General features: G+C 38.7%; 1 protein-coding gene across 5 annotated transcripts in view; it reads right to left on the bottom strand.

The window, feature by feature from the left end:
* RGS6 (regulator of G protein signaling 6) overlaps positions 1–19761 on the bottom strand; it is a 260455-nt gene that overhangs the window by 226792 nt on the left and 13902 nt on the right. The window lies entirely within an intron of this gene.

Genomic DNA, 19761 nt, shown 5'->3' with positions numbered 1-19761 from the left:
AACATGAACATCAGACATCATACCGAGAGAGCCACAACCCCCAAACTTCTTCAGACTCTCCATGTTTATATTGTATTTCCAGTATAAAAGCCTTAATTCAGAAATTAATCATATCCCCAAGGCATTGCAAGGCAGCAGGCAATGGTGGATGCCTCTAATCCCTCTGGGGTGTAATTATTTCATAATCACTACATTTCAGGTTTACCTGATTGTCATTATAGAAAATTTTATTCTCTCCCCTTCTTCAACCCAAGCATTTTAAAATTAAATACATCTTTGACCTATTTTATACAATCCCCATTCTTTCCTTTAACTTACAATGCAAGACTTTGTTCTCTTTTTTAGACAGCAAAGGAAGGTTAATCTCTTCCTTTGAGGCTTTGGGGGGTATTTCTGTCTGTGTGGTAGGTTTTTTTGTTTTTTCTCCCCACTTCATGGCCTATCAAGCACAGTGCAAACTATATGGAGGAAGTATTTTCAAAGGTGACTGACTGGATGTGGACAGAGATTCACTCACTGCTTCATTTAGGAAGGGATCACGATCCTCAACTTCACAATGAAAAGTTTAAAAAAAAACAAAACACACTTGTTGCTCTAAGAAACCAGGCTTAGGTACATGCAGGTTGTAGCTGAAAATAGGTCTAACTTTCTGGTGGAAGGGATTTTTGACATGATGACATGAGGAAGCTCAAGCTGTTTCCATACAATACGACAAACCATGATTGGATCAATGTAAATTTTTTTAATTATGAAGCCCCCCTTGCTTTGCCCATCTCCAATCTCAGCATCCTGAGGGAACAACCACCAAAATAAATATTAGCAAAAGGAAACTCACTCGAAGAAGACCTTTCAGTTTGAAAAGACTTCAGATTTTTCAAACCAGCAGATGTAAATGCCATTTTCCTCACTGTGGAAGACCAGGTTGGGAACGTAAAGAATTCTAGAGAATACAAGAGAAATTATTCCTTCTTTCCTCACTCAACCCTTTCAGAGAACCCAAGGAACTTTCCATACTACAGCCAGGCCTCTGAATGGAACAACCAGGCAAAAGTCAAGGTTTTCTGGGCATTACCATTTCTAGGTATCCATCTGGCAAAACCTGCAAACCACATTGCCTCCTGTACCAGAACAGTAACTCGCAGTGCACAGCAGCAGAGAAGAATGAACTATTCAGCAACTGATCTGACAATGAAAAATCTGGATTGTGCTAAAAATAACATTCTTCCTCTTAAACTTTAAGAACACAGAGCACTCAAATGTTTCAGGCTTTTCTCTCCCCTTTTAACAGGTTTGAGGTGCTTGTTCATTTGTTTTGTTGAGTTCTCACAGAAGCTAAGGAGGTGAAATAAATCAGGGAAGGATACTTTGCAAACAGAGCCTGCTTGCTCAGCAAGAACACAGGCAAGAGCACTGTTGCTCTTTGACAGAAGTAATATATATAATCAATACAACTGTTAGATGTCTTTAGGTGTCAAGCACCTTAGTCCAATCCTTTGGTATCCTCCATCTGACCTTGTATATTGATATTTCTCTCTCTCTAAAGCACACTTTTAGAGTGGGACTCTGTACAAATACTTTCCCTTGAATTATTTGGCAATAATGCTGAATTTTAAACTACACAGAAGTCCAAACAGCTGACAACAATTGCCTTTTGCTAGCACTGCAGCTATTTGGCATGGGAGCAAACAAGAATTATGCAGCATATTTTACCTATGTGCTACGTCAACTAGATGGCTACAAATACTATTTTTATTTGAATGTGCCAATTTTAAAGGATTTAAGAATTTAGGATCTTAGGAGTTCCTATTTTCAAAAATGGCATTCAATAGTTTCCTTTTTTAACTCCTTGAGGGCTCCAAGGCACCACATCTTTGCACCATCAGGATATTTAAGTAAAAACTCAGTCCCACAGTGTTTCAGAGTCCTGTTTTAAAATTCTGGCTTCATCTCCCTTACTCTGCTGCTAGTTTAATGTGCCACCCAAACTGTTTAGAGTAAGATCTGCAGTTCAGATGCCAAGTGCTCTCCTCTGGGTATGACTGAAGCAAGATGAGAGGGAAACGGTTGCTGGGAAGCTAATTCACCTGCACCATTCTTACTGAGGTCAACTTAGACTCATTAGATACACACAAATAAAAGAAAATATTTTCTGCAAGTCGTTATTTTCTTAAGATATCTTTGAGATTTGCAAACATTTGCTCCGTTGACTTCAAAATGCAGTTCCACAATCCATAGTTATACAAACCACAAGTCACTTAAAAGTTCAGTTTTCTGTCTCCAGGTAAATTAGCACAGTTTTTAATTTGGGTACCAGAAAGAATATCAGCTTTTTTTGTTTATCAGGATTTCAGTTACTCATTCCTTTGATTTCTAGTTCTAAATGAGTACAAAACCACTTTGTTTTGCTTTAAAAACATTTCTACTTGATAAACCGTATATGAACTTCAAGAAATCAAACATTATAACGTATCAGGAGGTGAACATTAGTCTAATTTTATGAGACAGAAATATTTAAAGTACAAAAAGCATCTCCCCTTGCAATGGGGCCCCTTTTCTGCTCAATTCAGAACCAGGACTGAGCTGAAGTCATGGGCCATTAGGCTAAAAGCTGAGCAGGAAGAAGGGACTTCTAAAGAATAGGTAGAAAATGAACACACAGGTTGCTAGAGGGGACGTGGTAATGCTAACAGATTGCTTCAGGGTTTGCTTGGTTTTGTTTTTCTTTGGTTTTTTGTAAGTGCTTTACAAGTTAAAGCTTTTAAGCCAAGTAAGGCAAAAAAAAAAAAAAAAAAAAAAAAAATTAAATGAAAGAGAATGAAGGGCCATGGTCATAGATGAGAGGCTGTGGGAGAAAATTATTTGTATGCACAGCAGGAACTGACTCGTACAGCTAATGACAGAGCAAAATGATAAGCAAAGGCTTGACTTAGTTTGCCTAGATACAGGAAGAAACAAATATAATGAGCATTATCTTCAATTTATTAATGCAAATTTATACTGGTGATTAGAGAACAAACAGGGGGCTGTGCTGAGCAGCAGAGCTCCTCCAGCAGTGCTGACCCTGGGCTCCTCCTTAGGACCCTGCCTGCAGGGCCAGAGGAAACCATGCCTGGGACTTGGGGCAAGCTTTAGACAGGACAGGATACTCACCAAGTAAGCTTTCTGATACTGCAAAACATGAAAAAGACCTTTATCATCACCTTAAGTTTCTAAAATTATACAACTTAAGTGCAGAATTGTTTTCATGCAACACAATCATGACTTAGTTCCAGTTCCAGGATAGCTACTCCAGCTATCTTCATTTAGTTTCTGATGTTTTCATAGTGTCTTGCTTTAACTTAGCATCAGAAGAAAACAAAATGCCAAAGCTTTGTCAAAAACAAAACATGTTTGCCTTTGCTAGAGAAGAAGTTGCCTTTGCTAGAGGAAGGGAACGATACAGGAAAAGCAGTGCTTTTGACATTTTTTCACTGAACGGACTGAGGCAGAGTGAAGTCAACTGAACTGAAAAAAAAACCCAGAATCCCAGATCGGTGAAAATTCTCTCTGCTATCGACATCCCGGGATATTTCTCCCTCTGTTTTCAAATATGATAAACCCTACACCCATGCACACACATACCCATGTACTGTACCTATACAAAAACCAAGCACATACAAATGTATGCACATACCTTTGTTATACATGCAAGTATATGGATATTGTACATAAATGTGACCCAGACTTCCACTGCAAAATCATGGAGAAAGTTCATACTGCTGCTGGACACACATCTAGAAGGATTCAACATTCAAATATAAAATAATTTTATTGAAAAAAGCAAATGAAAATTATGCTATAGAGATACCAGCAGCTGTCAGCCCCTTCCCACAAGCTAAAACAGAATATGCAAACAGTAACAGAAGGGATTACAGCCTTTATTTTCAAAAGTCCTTTTTACTCATTTTCAGAAGTGCACCTAGAGAACTAGGTTGGCCAGGACAGAGCCACAATCCCCTCCAGAACAGTCTGCCCTCCTAGCAAAATTTCGTCTCCCTAACATTCAACTTGAGCTTCCCAAGCTGTATTTCATCACCCATGTCCTTTGTTATATCATCTGACACTACCAAGAAGTGCTTGGCTCCATCACCTTTGGAACCACTCTTCAATCCTCTCTAAGCTGCTATAGCTTTCCTCTTTGCCAGACTCAACAAGCCCAGCTTCTGCAGTCTGTCCTCAAGAGACACGTGCTCCAGGCTCCTGATCTTCTTGGCAGCCTGTGATACCCAGACTTGAAGCTCTCCACTACCAAGCTTTACCTTCCTCACTGTCAGAGCAGTGGCAGATCTCAGGTTTTAACAATCATATTGCCCTAATTTTAAAGGCCACACAGGAATATGCTGGTTCCTACCATACCCAAGCTGTCCTCTCAGAAATAATGGACTTCAATACTTTCACTTATCTGAACCTCCTTTCATTCACAGCTGACACTCAACATGGCTCAGTAACATCAAAATACACACACGTTTTTTTTTATTTGTAAGAAAATTATTTATGGTAAAATCGAGTAGCACTGGATTTTCATTTGTACTAGCACAAGTCCTGATCAAAACCTTGCTGAAGGCAAGGGGAGCATACCCAGTGACTTTCACTGGTTCTGAGTTCAGCCCTTAAGAATCCTAAAGACAGCCAAATGTGAATTCACATTTTTGCAAAGAAAAGTCCAATTAGTATGTGGGAGAACTGCAAAGTAGATGCATTGTGCTTTAGAAGTTGTGCATCTAATACACAGAGTCAGATCAAATCCCTTGCTCAAGATGATATTAAGGCAGCTCTCAGACATTAGTGACAGCTACTGAATATTTATTTTTGTTAATGACAGTAAAGGTATCAGTCCCAGTATCTGGGACAAATTCCAGTTTGAGTTGTTACGTTTTGATCCAGCTGAATCTTTCTACAGCATCTTCACATACAGAACACTTTTTCAGCTCTCAATATTAAGCAGCTTTCAGCTTTGAACTCTCTATTCAGCCCAGAGTGGCTTCATTTCAGCAGCCTATGAAATGATGATGTGTACTAAAATCTCTAGAAACATGGCTATTTATTCCATTTTAATTTGAACCCTTTAGTTAGAAGGAAGCCCCAATCTACAGAGGCACATCCATTTCAGCAAATCTAGCTTTGATTTTTTTAACATTATTACCTCTAAATTACTTTCCTCCAGCATTATAATAGGCCGGAGGAAGATACTAATTTTGACCAAACTACATACTGAAAGGTACTGGTCAGTATAATTTGTTCAGCTCTCCTAAAATCACTAAAAGGAAAGAGCAGAGGAAAGTACAACTAAGTTGCACGGCACATACTTAATTTCCTCTGTAACTTCATAATGGAAGCTTAATGCCACATACGTTAGTTCAGTCAGCAACAACAAGGTATCAAAACATAGTGCTTTTGCACAAACTGACAATCCAAAACTAAGAATAAAGCCACAGAAACTTAAGTCAGATGACAGAACCAAGACTGTGACCCACGGGGAGAAAATGCACAGATGATATGGAAGGCAGCAGGACAGATTATTTACCCTGTACAGCTCCCACTACCAAACCACCCTTCCCATTCCCAATATTACAAAGTCACTCTGTCCTCAGCATCACCACGATGTCAAGCATCTCACCTGACCTTCAATGTGTTTGCTTCCCAGAGACTGTAACACAAACCTTCTGTGTTTCTTGGAAGCTCTTTTCTCAAAGGCTCTGCTGATAGAGCCAGACAGGTTACTGGGACCACTGATGCTGTTACTATTATTCATACTTCAGCTGTCTGGTATTCAAATATATCAGTTGCTTCTTCCTGAGGGCTTCAAATATTTTCACTGGGATACAGGTACAGGACAAACCTCTGTACAAGCCAAGAGACCTGCTAGCTTTAAAACTGCTTTCCCAAAAACCATTTAGGGATGAAGGCAGGCACAGATGGACCCTGAGGTTGGCAACAAACATGCAGCCTCCTGGATCCTCCCATACTCTTATGCCACTTCTAAATATCTTCATACACAGGCAAGCTGGAGGAGGCAGAGAGAAAATGTAGACATCTTAAGGTGATGTTCCATGCACCATTTCAGGAGGAGCAAAGGCCACCAACCTAAGTTTCCTTCCACTCTGTATAAGATGTCAAGACACCAGCACAGACTCTTGTTTGTACTTCATGCCCACTTCCCTCAGGTGCCTGCCCTGAGCACAGGTTGCAGCAATGCAGAAACCCGAGAAGAAAAGTAAACTCTCCCCCTGCAGTCCCCCTGCACAAGCTTCCATTTCCCAGTGCTCTGAGAACATCACTACTCCATCAGACTTCAAAGCATTACAATCCACCAGAAGGAAGGTGGCTCTGTCCTCACACACTCAAATGCTTCCACACAGCAGCAGTCATAACTTAGGCTGCCTGTCCAGCCACTCAAAACAAAAGAAATATCTTTTCCCCATACATAAAATTGGCTTTGAGGGACCCATTAAACCGTGCCATTATTCTGTCTCCTTGCCTCTCCACAGAACAAGATGTAATCTTCATGTTTCCATAAATTATCATGATGAGGTATTTCATGGAAGGTTTCATTCTAGCTCTGTACATACACTGCTTCCAGCAGACATATTTTGTACATCACCACTTAACTCCTAGCACCACTGCTGGTAGATTTGTGGTTTATATTTGATGTGTCCACCCTGCTGCATGGAACACAGTAAATGGAATCTGACAAACATACCAGCTCCATCAGATGCCGGTATTTTAATTTTTTTCCTCCTGCGTTAGCCTGTCAAAGAAAATAAATTATTATGTTACACAACATTCAGATGCTGGAAATTCAAGACAGCTTCTTATTCAGGAGGCATTCTAAGGTAGCTGACTTAAAGGGAAATGTTACATCATGAAAAAAGTCAAAAGTAAGAAATGCAAGGCAAGCTAGCAATTTGGATTACACCACTGAAAAACAGTTTTATGAACATAGCTGAGCTAAGCAGCTCTACAGCAGTGCCAATGAAGTACATGGATCCACTGCTGCCACTCCAACACAGCCAGAACAAATAATCAGACCTATGCCATTGGAGGGACCCCTCTTTACATGATAATTTTTGTTACCAACTATTTCTCCTTAAGAATAAGCAGCTCCAGGATGTTATTTGATCAGGCTGCCACCTGTTCAGCACATTCCCACATGAAGCCAACCCAGCAAATTTTTCTTTTCCTTCTGTTTCAAAAACAGAGAGAAAAAAAACCTAACAATGAAAACACTACAAAAACTTGTTGGAGACAACTTGCTTTGATCATTGGACATGGACCTCAGGCATCAGTACCCCAACAGCACCCTGATGCCTGTCAGAATCCCAGCTGTAACAATTCCGAGGTGCACTTCAGCAACTTCAATAACTAAACCCCAAAACATCCGACACATAAATTGAGGCCACCGTATCCCAAATTATTAAGCCAGAGTGATCTAATATTCATAGTTCCCCAGGAGTATGTCTCTTTGTTTTCGAGTGCTGTCTTGAGACTCCTTGGCAGAGAGGAAGACTACGAAGTGCAGCTGAGCAGTTCTCTCGCTTGAACTGCTCTCAAGACAGCACTTGGAAACAGGAAGAGAAAGGACTCCGGAGAACGTATAAATATCTTATAAGGGGCTGGAACACACAGCAATTAATTTTTCAGCAAGGAGAAACTTCTATTTCAGCAGCATGTAAAAAAAAGTAATTTTTAATTCCACACCCACTGCCTGTCTGCTCATGCTCTGACCCAAAGTAATGGCAGCCTTGGAAGAGTCAGGATTAAGAAACCTGCATAGGACAGGCCGAGAGCCCTTGCTTTTAACTTAACCTGATTTCCAAAGCAATAGATGAGAGCTATATTACATTTTTACAGAACTCAGTGGAAATTTTTGTTTTACCCCTGGATGAATCAAAGAGAAAAAGAGGACTCTGGCTTAAATTAGGACAAGAAGGGGGGGTGAAAGATCCTGAAAGCAATATGCTTCAGCACAGAAATGCTTCTCTCATTCTACAGTCCTTAGACAAAGCATGAAAGCATTAACCACACCAAACAGGAATCCATGGAGCAGGATGGACACACCAATTTTAATGGGGGTACTACCTTAAAAGTTAAGGTGAGACAGATTCAACAAATAATCTTATGGGGAAAAGAGTGTTCCTCCATTCCTCTTGTTCTTTGTGAGCACTGATTCTGTAATACATGAGCTAGGTTAAGTCTTCATCTCTACATCTGATAAGATACCACCAGGAACCCAGTAAAAATCCATATTGATACCCTGCATATGAGTTTTCAATAAATAATTTCTGTAAACAACAACAAAAAAAATTCATTCTAATGTCCTCAAACAAATGTACCTCTCAGCATGTGGTTCCCCTGCAAATTAAAGCCATTTTGTAATGATTTGTTCAGATGGCTGCAAACTTACTGAACAATGAACAACAATTCCTAGTAAGTATTTCACATTTCTTTCAAAGGTCTGATCCTTAGGAATCCAGGAAGACAACACTCATTTCCACTAAGAAAACATTTTGTCATCAGTAATTAAGACATTTTTTGGATTAGATTCCAGCACTAGCAATGAATGCTTGAGATCTAAGGCAGCAATGTCTGAAAGGAAAAAAAATAAAAAATAAAAAAATCAAAGCCTAAACTGATTAAATACATATGGACACAGACAGCAAGATCACTGGGTTACCCAAAACAGAAATCATAAAACAGACGAAATATTCAGTGCTCACGGTAAAATCACCCACATTGTGACCTTGTTGCTCTTAGCAATTACAAACTGCTCACTACAGGAAATAGAGAAGTGCTTTTTCAGCAGTCCCTAATCACTTGGATCAGACATTTACCACCATACTCACCACCAGCTTCATTCTGTTCAGTTGTTGATGGTTTTTCTAGGTTTTATTTTGTTGTTTTGTTTTGGGGGTTTAACATCAAAAGCAGCCAGAACCTTTGATTTCATGGCAATAATACACAAAACAGGGGCTCCTTATGCACTTCACAGGCACTCTCCAGCTTCAATTTAGGGCCAAGTTTTGACACTTCCAAGAGCTCTTCTCAAATTTTCCTTAGGTGAAATAGAAAAATAACAAGATCTGGGTGTTGCTTTTATCCAGACTACTGAGAACCAGGAGGACAAAGAGAAGAACATATGAGAAGCCCCTTCAGGCGTTGCCCCCTGGCAACATGAGAGGTTGCAAAGGAACCGAAGTGGTTCCTTTGTGCTGAAGCTGCTCCTTTCCCTTCCAAGGTATTAACTTTCCATAGGACCAAACTGTTAATTTCTGTGGATACTAAACCCCAAACCACCAGAGACAGGAAGGACAGACTGGTATTTTCCAGGCACCTCAATTCATACTACTCCAGTGTCTCCACAGTCATTTCTTTTTCAAGGGGGAGGGGGGTGGGGGACAGATCTGTCTGCTACAAAATCAACTGGAATTAACCCATTTCCAACAAACCTGCAAACTGTCATTGTTTTCTTATCCTTTGGGATCATGTCTGGCTGAAGGAAGGGTCCAAGCCTAAAATCTAAAACAGCTGCCTTCTCTATCCCAACAAACTCTGACCAGTTTCCCAGCCAAACAACTTTGCTTGGCTTGTTCAAAACACTCTTGGAGTGGCACAGCTGCCTCAGAAAGTTGGTCAACTGCTGGAATAAGTATGCAAAAAATAAAGACTCCAGGGAGAAGATAATTAAAGTAATGGAGCTGGTTTACCCACTCCCGCATGTTTTTGTAATTCATTTAGAAAGAAATATCTCAGCTGCTTGTCCTTGAATGCCCTGGGAATCTCTCTGCAGCTCAGTATATTTAAATGGTTTCTCTGGTCATTGACTCTTTTTTCTCATCACTTCAACTGAATCCATCAAGATCAGGGGAGTAAATGAGTGTCAACCCTGGGGTATAAACCCCAGCACATGACTACATCCTCTTCATCCCTCTCCTTCAGCCTGGCAGATGAACTCAGTGCTACAGAGACAGCAGTGGACTAAAGGCCCCCAACCTTCAGTTAATTTCCACCAATTTGGAACAGCTACACCTTGGGAATGGTGAGACTGTCAAATGAAACACTTCACAGGGGGTGAATAATCGGGAAACTGCAAAACAGCACATTGCTTCGGTGTGCCTTCACCTGCACCCCAGAGGTGACTCAGGGCCTGGTGCTGTGGCCAAATGTTTCTCAAATAAATCAGGTTCAAACAATTAAAGACAACCATGAAAGCAAAGGACTAAACACTTAGAGCTTGCATGAAGCCCACAAGAGGAAACAGATACTTTTAAAGACTGCTGAAAAAACACTTTAAGTAATTATAAATATCTCCTGCAATTCTAAGCCAGCAAATATTGTATTTTTAAAAGCTGCCTCAAGTCTTCACCTTCCCTCCAAAATGCATCACCCTTTCAGCTCACTTATCCTTTCTGCCTACTTTTGGTGCATTCTCCTTCAACCCTCTATTTTTCCCACAGCCACAATTACCTACAGATGTCACACACACACTCTGAGCAGTTTAGCAAGGGCAGAACCACAGCACAGGTCACTGCCACACAACATCACAGGTTTGTGTCAAGGTGTTTCCTGTGCCCTCTGGAATCCCCAGACATCTCTTAAGTGGGAGTAAGAGAGCACAACTGATGCTAAATACAACTTGAACAACTTTAATAACATTTTTCTTGTTTAAAAAGAAAACAGATGCCTGTCTTGCATACAGGAAGGAAAACTTGCTATAAACTCAAGTTTTTAGTGCCTTCTAGTCAAAAATACTGTTTAAAAAAGCCCACTATCAAAGTAGGTCACCTTTTGTGGTAAGATGACCAAGGAAAAAAAGCACTTAGGCTCCCCATTTCCGAAGAACAGATACTTTCACTTTATTTTAAAAGTATGGGGTTAGTCACTGTTTGTTTGTTTTTTTCCACAGATGACTTTCCAGATATAAGCAAATGGCTGGAATATTGTCAGAGTACAGACAGCCAGCAGCAGTGCCATCACTGTATCTGGTACATGGAAAAAATATTATTAACAAAGCTCCAGTTAATTTTACCCTTAAGAGCCCAGTGGGGAACAGTACAAGTGACAAGAACCCAAGGCTTATGTGACAGTTTGCTCGTGTTACTGAATGAGCTAATTTGTACATAGCTACAAGCCCACATTTAAAAAAAATTGTGTGGATTTACTGATGGAGAAAGGCATCTAATTATAGCATCAGTGTATTAAATATTCCCTTTATCTGGAGAACCATCAAAACAGCTCCTGCAGTCATGGGTCATGCCAGTAAGTGGAGAATTGTGCTTGGAAATAGATGTTGTTCAACACCTTCCACAGCCCTTTATTTCCTTATCTTCCAGCTAAAGCTGCCAACAAATAAAAAAAAAAAAAAAAAAAAAAGGACAACAAAAAAAGAAAAAGAAAAAGAAAAAGAAAAAGAAAAAAAAAAAAAAAAAAATTGTAACAGAGACAGAAAAAAAAATTTGTAACATGCAATGGCCACCAAACCTACCAAACCATCAAATAGGCAAAAAATACAACTCAAAAAAGCTGGCAAAGGAGAAAAACAGAAGAGAAACGCTGCAGCACCATACTCTGTGAAGAATCTGGCACATAAAAACACATTTCTACCTAGAGTTTAAAAATACAACCACAGAACCATTTCTGCTTGACTTCAATTTCACAGAAATCATAGAATCACAGAATTGGCTGGGTTGGAAGGGACCCCAGAGATCATCAAAATATGAACAAAATCAGAGTTGATAAACCTTCTGTCTGAACCAAGAAGCAGATCTGAATAATTGTTTGATGTGTTCCTCAGATAAATTCTTCCTACCTCTTCCACTCATTCTACTCTCAACTAAAGCATTAGAAAATTTATAAAATATTTTGTCATTTCTTCTTGTGTTTGCCACAAATAAGTATCATTTCATCTTCAGAGGCACTGAATTGTTAGTCCAAAGTATAATTTCCAAACACTTTAACAAAATGTGATATTCATGAGATCCATTAACATTAAAGAAAAGCAGAACAGGAAGACATCTTATTTAAATTAACACCTTTTCCCATTTCCCTCCAAAGGCATGTAGCCTTTGAACTAAAATATCAAATATATTAAAACATGAGAATACAATTCCTTGTTAAACAAACCTATGCACTTCAGTGTCTGGTTAACCAGTTATTTTTCATTGTCTTCAGTTCATTTAGCTTCAGAGAGACAAGGAAAAAGAAGATTCAGGACACCACCACCAGAGATTAAAAAAAAAAAAAAAAAAGTCATTGCTTCCCCTGCATATGGCATGATGATTTCTTATGAAAAAAAAGGAAAAGTGTGCTTCAGTGTCTTAGGATGCAAAACTTTCATGTTTAAAAGGAACTTGATTTGCATATTTCCACGTTTCCGCACATACAAATCTATTTACTGAAATTAATCTTCCCACTTAAACTTTGTTGCAGAGCCTTATGAAAAAAGTTCAAATCCTCTGAAGTGGTATTTTGTTGATCAGGACAGCATAACTGTTTGGCTGAAGTTCCAGCACAAAAAAAAAAAAAAAAAGACAAACACAAACCTCCCCTCCTCCCCCCCCCAAAACCAACCTAAAAAAGCAAAAAGCAAAACAAAACAAAAAACAACAAAAACCCCACAAAACAACATGGTTTCATCCAATTCCATGCAAACTCTTTTCTATTTCATCTTAGTATTAGGGTTCAAGACTGCATCTGAAATAGCTAAAAGTTGTATCCTGGAACAAGTCAGGCTGGCAGCTCTCTACTACTTCACTACTTCATTTTCGTTTGTTTAGCAAATGAACATGGATAAAATAATGCTTTAAGACATAAGAACACAACAAACATAGTGAAAATACCCCAAGACTGTAACTTAAAATACTGACAACAAGAAATAAAAAAATAAAATTAAAAAAAAATTTAAAAAAAATGAGAAAGATGCTGGGGGAATAGAAGAGAGCCATTTCCAAAAATGTAAGGCACTAAGAGATACAGCTAGAATAGCATAATCTTACCCTCTAGCTGAACCTTCCCTTTTTATCTCTGTATTCTAAATTTGCACTGGTTGCTTTGCTAAAAATATACTTTGAAGTTGTCATAGCTATTGGTCCTGGCTCATCTTTTCCTGCCTCCGAGACAGCTCAAGTAATAGATCTCCGTAATGAGATTTTTTGGGTACAAGAGACAGCTTTTTTCAGTTGCAAACAGGAACAGAGAAAAGATGAGCCAGAGAGAAAAGAAAACTAAATAAATTAAAATAAGACTACTGTTTTTTAATACAGAGAATCATCAATCATGAAACTACAAAGAGGGATACACTGCATGAGAGCTAAGACCACCTTTATGCTAGGGCTTAAAGGCTTTCCAAGACAAAAAATTCAGATTCTTCAGTTTAAAATTTAAATTAATTATTCTGTGCATTGATTATATGAATGGAAAGATTTAAGACATCTAGTATATATAATAAAATTTTATACATTATAAATGTAAGAAAATATACATTATATGTATATTCTTAGAACTTAAGACATTTTAAAAGGATATCTATCTACTTCCTATATTAGCCTATACAATTCAGCAGGGAAAAACCAAGATTATTTGTTAATAGTCATTACTTAAAGACATCCAAGTATATGCGTGTTAGATTGGAAATGAAGAAAAAAATATCACCAAAAGGCTTGTCAAGCACTGGAACCAGGCTGCCCCGGGGAAATACCCCTGGAGGGATTTTAAACACATGCAGATGGGGCACTTGGGGACTTGTGGTGAGCTTGGCAGTGCTGGGTTAACAGTTGGACTTGACAAAAACGATTCTACAATTTTAGATATCTGAATACATATAAGAAAAAGAAACAAAAAAATAGTTATTTGTGGGTCTCTCTATCACATTACATCCATTTTCATTTAACTTTGCACATCATCTACTGATCTGCATCTTGAATCTCAAATTAATAAAGCTAAAATCAGCTAAAGTAATAAACTTAACTATTACTTCAAGACAAATGATGGAAACAAGAAAGCAGTGTCCAAAAGCCCTTCCACTGGACTCCACTGGGCTAAAAATACATCCTGCCACTTGTAGGACAACTTTATTTATATCTAAACAATGATGCAAGTCAGCTTGCAAAGCCCTCTGTGTACTAACTTCTTGCAATTTTATACTAATGCTTTAGGATAATCAGTCAACCATACATGTCCAGCAGATGTGGAAAAACAAACCCATAGTCCCCAGCTTTACCATGAGGCTCCCCTGACAGCTACACCCAGGGTTGGTGGCACCAGCTTTGTACAAGGACACGGATGTTTCAAACTTCAGCAGTACAAATTCTCTGCTATTACATGAACAAGTAATGTTTGCAGGTGTTTTAGACAGTCCCTAATCAAGGTAATCTGAAGAAGGTATAAACATCAATCTAGAAAGGCTTGGCTCACTGAGTCTCCTCAAATGGATCATGTCACACAGGCCTCTTCAAAGACAGGCTTATACTTACCTTAAACCCAGACAGCTTCCTTGGCCACACTCTCCACTTCTGAGAATTAGGAACCAATCCTGCATTTCCAGACTGTGTGTATTCAGACATTTATAAAACCCTGGGTGCACACCAGCACTACCCTCAGCTTTAGTAAGATCTTCTCCCTGCCCAACACATATCCCTTCAGGCACTCTTGCCAAGTAATCACATCTCTCCTACCTCATTTTGTTTTGCTCAGCTAAATAAACCATTTGTTCCTACTCCATCCTGTGGAACCAGGTCATGTTTTATGAAGATAGGAGATGACTACACCATGACCCAGATATGGACGTATCACCACTCCTTTGCATAATACTACTGACACCTATCATTCCTTTGGAAATATTTCTCCAAGACACTCTGGGATTATGTTTGTTTTTCACTGCCACTGCACAACACTGACTTACCAGCCCACTCATGTCTCTCTGCTGCTCCTACCCAAAAAATGCTTCACACAATCATTCCTATCTTTGGCCCTCACTATACAGCCTCTCTCTCACTGTAGAACTAAATATAAGACTAAATTTTGCTTTATGAAGAATGGAAAGAAGAATTATTCAGCATTACACTTGTTAATACATGATGAAGTAAGACTGAATCCCTCAGATGAAAAACAATCCAGCTCTGCCTTTACTGTATAATTTAACAAGTTGTCCATCTTGCACACGGGTGTTTTCCCCTCTGTATGCAACATCCCAAGGAACTGAACTTGTTGACAAAGGAAATCAGTTGCATAAAGGAATTAGCCAGGTTACAAGAAAGGTCTCCTTCTGTTTACAGCCCAGGCACATGAGGATTTGCAGTCATAAATTAACTGAAACCTCCATTTCAATGTGCAACACAGCTAAAGTTGCTCTGCTGCTTAACTTGCATGCGAGCACATATGGTAACAAGATCTGGTTTAAATTTCTTTTCCAACATTAACAATACTCATTTGGAGGCTACTTATTAAAAGTAGTGGGCGTTTCTGTTCCTGAAGTATCCAACTTCAAATTCAGTTGGAGTTCAATCCCAAGTTACTGCTTTTCATTATCATCATAAGTTCATAAATTTATGCTAAGAACCAGTTACAAACCAGAAGTAATTGTGTAAGAATCACAGATTTCATGAAAAGAAAAAAAAAAAAAAAAAAGACTTTTCATGTAGCAGAATACTAAAACATAACTTGAGACAAATTAAAAGAGTGTCAAAAGCATTAAACAGTTTAAAGGCAATTTAGGGTTCTGTTGCTTCTTACTAAAACAGCTTAAAACCTTAAAAGTGTTAGGAAACCTCAAAAAATATACAGACTGTTTTCATTTATTACAAGTATAAAACTTGCATGCACAGAATCCCTCTCATTTTAACACTTCTTTTTCTTTCTTTACAAGTCATCATTTGAACTATACATACCCTACCCTTACAGATTTTGTCTGCTCTTGATTCCTTGGACAATGTCCTGTTGAGATAGTTTCTCATGTACTATATAACATAACTCAAGAGCAACCAGGGAGCTGTATTGACCCCAATACCACCATTCTTTTTATCTGAATAAATACCACCATTTTTTTATCTGAACATCTGATTTTAACAAAAGATTCTACACCCATCTTTCTGCTTTGTGCTCCATAAATTTTCTGCATGCATACATCTGTCTTCACAACTGCTTCTTCTCTGCATTCCTGCCCTGTCACCACACTGGATCACATTTGGCAGCAACACTCCAGCTATTTGCCACGACTGGAAGCCTGGAATCTGCCTGGGGAAAAGCTGCTCACATAAGGTTATGTTTTAGTTTGGTGTTTCATGGTGGGTTTTCTGTTGGTTGGTTGTTTTTCTTCCTTAATCATTATGCTTCAGCTCTTACACCAGTATTTAAAATGAGAGTAAGGCTGCCAACTACTGAAGGTAGCAAACAACTCAGATTTTTATGAAAGCATCTTGTGGCAGCTACAAGTTTGTATTAAATTTACTTAGAACAGTAATTGCCTGTGGAAATTAGATTTTTCTGCTTGTTCAAAAGATTTACAATGAGTAACCATGAAAATTCAAAATTTAACTCTCTGAGTCCCAGGCTTAGCAAGTGGATATATAAAATGTATCTGGCAAAATTTAGCAGAGAGAAAATCAGGTAATCCAGGTCATTTCTTTGATATCCTTCAGAGTATGCATGCTCACAGTGCTTCTAAACATATTTAACAGTACAGTTTGTGAACTCTTCCCTATCCCAAGAGATGTGTCTCAGGAACAAGTACACCTTGCTATCCAATCTCTGGTTTTATTTCTGTATTTTCCTTCTTATATTCCCCAGATACTCCTAAAAAATTCCTCCTTATTGGTACTTGCAGTTGTTATTTAGTCACACCCTAAATTTTTTTTCTCTTTTCTTTCAGTGACATGACAATTTTCCATCATCCTTTCTGCAAGAATATTCGATTTGCCAAATTATTTTGGTAATATGTCACCTAATAAGCCTGGTGCCACAAAGTGCTAATGAACAGTCTGCATTCTGATACGGCCTGAAGAAGGTGACCTTTCAGACCTGGATTATTGGAACAACAGGGCATAGGGCCCCCAGAACGTAGTAAATAGCACATGGAAGCCAGAAAGGCAATCAAAGGTGGCTAGATTTCAAGTGAATGTGACAAGTGTTTACAATCAATTGATATTTTTGTTACTGTTTGCTTGCAGCATGTTCTTTTCCTCTTGCTGGCTTTTTATTGCATTTTTTTTCCCTTCTGTGCTGCAGAACCCACACAAAGCTCAGAGACTGAAGTGTGGACTGGGATGGAAGTCACTTCCACAGAAACTGCTGTGTCTTGGCATTACCTGCTCCTACAGAAAGGAGGGCAGCACATGCCCAACAGTGTTTCTAAGCACTGCAAACCACTCTTAGTGATCCCCCCCAAAAAAATTCATCAGCACTTTCTCCAGAGGTGGCCAGACAGATTAAAGAGAAGAGTTTCTACATTTTGCAAAGAGATGAGAGGAAGTAAAACCCTAGGAATGGGATGCAGCTTGCTTAATTATAGATACCCACCATATGAAGTTACCTGACAGGAAGGTGTCAAGGCACCCATGGGAGCCAATGGAGACCTCATCAGTACAGCTTCTGGAGTTTAGGATACAGTTGATATGAACAAGTATAGGGCCAGGCAAATCACACTCCAGACACTATGTACTCCAGTGAGTGCTTCTCCACTACCTAATTCACTCACAGATGTCTTCCAGAACAGTAGGGCAACATTAAGCATTTTGGACTAAAAAAAATAACATGCCTCACAATTTGATAAATATCAGCCCCCAAAAGGTTAACCCTGAAGAAAATAAAGACTTTCCTCTCATTGAGACCATCTGCTGTAGCAATCAAAGCAGTTAGAATCCATTTGCTTGCTGGAGTCCATAGAGAATATCACAAACAAACTGGAGTCAAAATAAATTAGTTTATTTAGTTGTGCATGGCCCAAATCCATCCCACTGCAGTTTTATCTACCTAAGTTAAGAGAACAGCCTGTTCTCCATACGCAAAACAAACAGAGGTTACTCCAAAGGGACACTCAGCACCACCCAAGATATGATTTGCTCTTAAGATGAGTGTCTCTCTCACTAGTGACTGTAAAAAACAAAACAACACAAAACAAACAAAACAAAAACAAAAAGACAGGCTACCACAGCCACCCTCTTAGCTTATGACCTTGAGAGAGAGACTTCAGTGAGTCTCAGTAAAGAAATAATGAACAATTTGAGGCTGCACTTGTAGGGCTTTCCTCTCTCAAAACCCACAAACTCAACAGCTAGGACAAGCAACAATTGTTGACAATTACAGCAAGAATTACATTATTGAAATCCACCTTTTATTTCTCCTTCCTTAGGGGGATCAACAACTGCACCTCAGGATCCCTGCTGTTAGAAGCAAATCTTTTCTTTTATTGTGACACAACATCAACCCTGAACTGTACAGTAATGCTGACAGATTGTGTTGTGTATTTCAGGGAGTCCAGTGCAGTGTTTTTCTCATTCATTACTGGCAATCAAGCCATTTGAAAGGAAATGAGAGCTGAAGAGCTAAACACTCATTTGGAGAGAGGAGAGATAATCAAGAGAATAAAAGTCTTTACTCAGATTTTGCATATCATTTCTCAAAACTAAGGAACACGTTACTTAGATGTGTTGCACATCAATTATAGCAAACAGTAAATTAAATCACCAATGGGAATTAACTTTGAAGAATAGGTAATGTTAACCCTATTCAGAAAAGCAACAAAAATCCTCAGACAAAAAAAAAAAAAAAAAAACAAACCACAAAAAAACCAACAAAACCAAAAAAAAACCCACAAAAAAACACACACCACAACCTGACAGACATGAGTTAACACAGACAATACACAATTCAGTATTACTGAACAACTCTCAGGGCATGCAATTCTAAAATGTAACTATGTATTTTGACAGAAGACTTATGAAGGGCTGATAATAGTGATATCTGAGGAACAGCAGCAGTAAGGAGAGACAAATTAAATGGTATGAGTACATTCCCTACTGACAGTGTAGAACTTGCAAGCCTCATGCTAGTGACAAGAACAAAGCACTAAAAGGCAAAAGAAGCAGAGAAATCCTTAGGTACAAATGCAATGAGATTAATAGAAAGTGAGACTCAAATAAAGCTCAGATATCCAAGAACTGGTAAGTGGACTTACTGGAAAGTCATAGATTTAATTCCCTCATTCTAGATCATGCAACCAGAAACTTCTTCCATATCCCACATCTGCTTCAACCTGCTGAGGTGTTGGACTTCTCAAATGGGTTCTAAAAAGATAATCTGACTAACCAGCTACTGCTGCTTCCAAATTAGCAGCCAAAGTGTGTTCATAACACATTGAAAACAAACAAGCCTACACATTACCCAGAAAATTTTCCCATGTTAACAATTCCAGATTCCCAACTAAATATGCAGCAACTAAACAAAAACTATGGTTATCAAAAAGTAACACTTTAAACAACTTGTGCTCTATCCAAAACCTGAATTATTTTCTCAGTATATGAAAGTCATCACGATTGCAGTCACAAAAGCAAAACAAAGTACCATCTACACACAACACATTTCTGTTATTTATAGCTATTTTATAAGGTGTAAAAATGAGTGAAAATACCATTTCTTCCCAGGATCATAATACGCAAGAACACTTTCTTTGAGCTAGCATTGTAGCTCTTAACAGAATGGTACATTATTTGAACCATGCAAGACATTTTATTT

Source organism: Heliangelus exortis, chromosome 5 (assembly GCF_036169615.1).
Source record: "Heliangelus exortis chromosome 5, bHelExo1.hap1, whole genome shotgun sequence".
Taxonomy (NCBI): domain Eukaryota; kingdom Metazoa; phylum Chordata; class Aves; order Apodiformes; family Trochilidae; genus Heliangelus; species Heliangelus exortis.
Note: the sequence above shows the minus strand (reverse complement) of the source record. Positions and strands in the feature narration are given on the sequence as shown.